General features: G+C 58.8%; 1 protein-coding gene across 1 annotated transcript in view; it reads right to left on the bottom strand.

Annotated features, from left to right (window-relative positions):
* LOC127749449 (uncharacterized) overlaps positions 1-2,204 on the bottom strand; it is a 10,828-nt gene that overhangs the window by 2,055 nt on the left and 6,569 nt on the right. The gene's annotated exons all lie outside the window — the stretch shown is intronic.

The raw sequence follows: 2,204 nt of genomic DNA, 5'->3' as shown, positions 1-2,204 counted from the left end.
CTGTACCCTTGCCAGCGCCGGTCTTCCACCTCACGGTGGCGGCGAGGGAGCTTCTGTGCTCGGTGGCATACCGCCCGAACAGGGGCGACCCGCCCGAATCCATCGGAAGGCTTCGCCCTGGGGGCGGTTCGCCCGAACCCATCGGATGGCTTCGGCCTGGGGGCGGTGCGCCCGAAGTTGGGGGCGGTCCGCCCGAAGACCGACACGAGCACCATATCACGCCGGCCGCCCACCGAAGCCTAACGCATCTGCGCCTCAGAGCAAGATACCAATGTCGGCCCACCCGGGTACTCCATACTCTTGCCCTGCTGAGGGATGATCCACGGGGCCTCCGCTCCCCGTGTCTCGTTCGAGTTGGGCAAGTGTACGGGAACCCGCACCGCTGCCTCCCGAGGACGACGGCGCTGTATCAACCAGGGCCCCCGCACCCTGAACCCCCCTGAGGAATGAACACGGGGGCCAACCCCCTCCGTGATTGTTCGGGGCTGCCAAGGGTTCGGGAACCCACTTAGCTGCCATCTTTGAGGAATGCTGGGTTTTCAACCGGAAACCGGGATCAGCATGTATGCTCGGCATCGTGCCCCGGTGGAAGGGCCTAGTAATATGAACGACTCCGGTCGGATCATGAACCTTGGGCCAAAAGAGGCCTCGTGGTTAGTCAAGTCAAGTCAAGACATCCTCCCGCCGACGGTCTTCGCCGCAGATGAGTCTTAGACTGTCCGGGTGAGCCGCACGACCTGTGTGCCACTTCTCGACAATGTTCCTGCAGGTCTCGCGGTCTTGCCTTTGGGAGCCCCCTCCTGATGGACGACGACGGCCACCTCGTGCTCCGTGTGCGCAACCTCTGCCCCGCTCCCTTTTTTGTACAGAGGGGGAAGTGCCTCACTAAGCTGCGTGTCGCCACCCTTGGTGATGTGCGCACGACGACGGCGTCGTCGACGGCGTCCCCTCCGGCAGCAGGACAGCTCCCGAAGCCCCGTCGCGGCCTCCTGAGCGGGTAATCGGCCGCCCTCGTGGAGTTCCAGGACGTTTCCTCCTGCTCCGGGGAGATCGGGCACTGCACGTCTGTCGAGCTGCACGTAACCTAGCTCTGCCTCTAGCACCACCTCAACATCCTGGCACGGAGCTCCTCAGGGCGGGCCACCGGCTCCGCACAGATGCCCTGCGGGTTGGCCTACCCATTGCATCGCAGACGGCGGACCACCGTCTAGACCCAAGGACCCAAGTCTTGTGCCTACTGGCGAAAGTACATTCTCTCACCGCTTAAGGGGAGTTTTCAGTTTAATAGCGGTGTGATATTCGGGAGTAGTCCGTACAGTAGTTCGCACACACTCCTGGGGCGGGGGTTGGGCATGACCCGACAGTTGACCACGCCGTGCCGACCCTAGGTATGAGCCGTGCAGTGTCTGCAGACGCTACCCGGCTGCGCATCCTTGGGTTTGTAGAACCGGTGACCGCAAAGTGGTCACACCACACTGAACGTAATAATGCGTTCAATACGTGAAAGGGGTCCACCGTGTTTCCGGGAAATTAAGAGGGGTAAGGGGGGGGGGGGGCATTGCCCTTACAAACTTACCGTGGGTGTTCAGTCCCAGCCATGATTAGAGGGTCTGCCTTTACCCAGAAAATCGAAAAGTTGTAGCAACCAGCGTATGGTTACTGCAGGGACAACCATAAAATATGGTTGAGGCAACAACAGCACAGGTGTATCAACCAAAAATACGGTTTTCACCATTGACAGATCACTGTCTCAACCATATTTTATGGTTGTCTCTGAAAGAACATTTAGATGGTTCCTACAACTTTTCATTTATCCGGGTGTTTGCCTGATTCTTCCGGAGCGTTGGCTTACTGGATAGTCGCTGCCGTTACTTACTTCGTGCGCGCGTATGTGCTCGATAGAGATAAAGAGTGTCTGTGTGTGTGTTACCTGGCCTGGCCGGGACAGGCTGTCCCTGTCATCCTGCTGCAGCCGGACTTCGCTGCGGAGGCGGGGGAGAAGTAAGGTGCCCCCACAATGAACAAGAGCCATTGGCCACGAGCCATAAGCCTCAGACCATCTTTCCTAAAACCGCCCAAATTCACGGAGTTTTTAACGCGAATGTCAAAAGTAAACTAGCCAACTGCAAGTGCGAATGCGTAAGGCCCAAAAAAAAGGCCCTAGGTCCCGCGGGGGAGAGCCGTGGATCATAGCCCATGGCTCA

The sequence above is a fragment of the Frankliniella occidentalis genome, unplaced genomic scaffold (genome assembly GCF_000697945.3).
Source record: "Frankliniella occidentalis isolate FOCC.00 unplaced genomic scaffold, Focc_3.1 Scaffold55, whole genome shotgun sequence".
Taxonomy (NCBI): Eukaryota; Metazoa; Arthropoda; class Insecta; order Thysanoptera; family Thripidae; genus Frankliniella; species Frankliniella occidentalis.
Note: the sequence above shows the minus strand (reverse complement) of the source record. Positions and strands in the feature narration are given on the sequence as shown.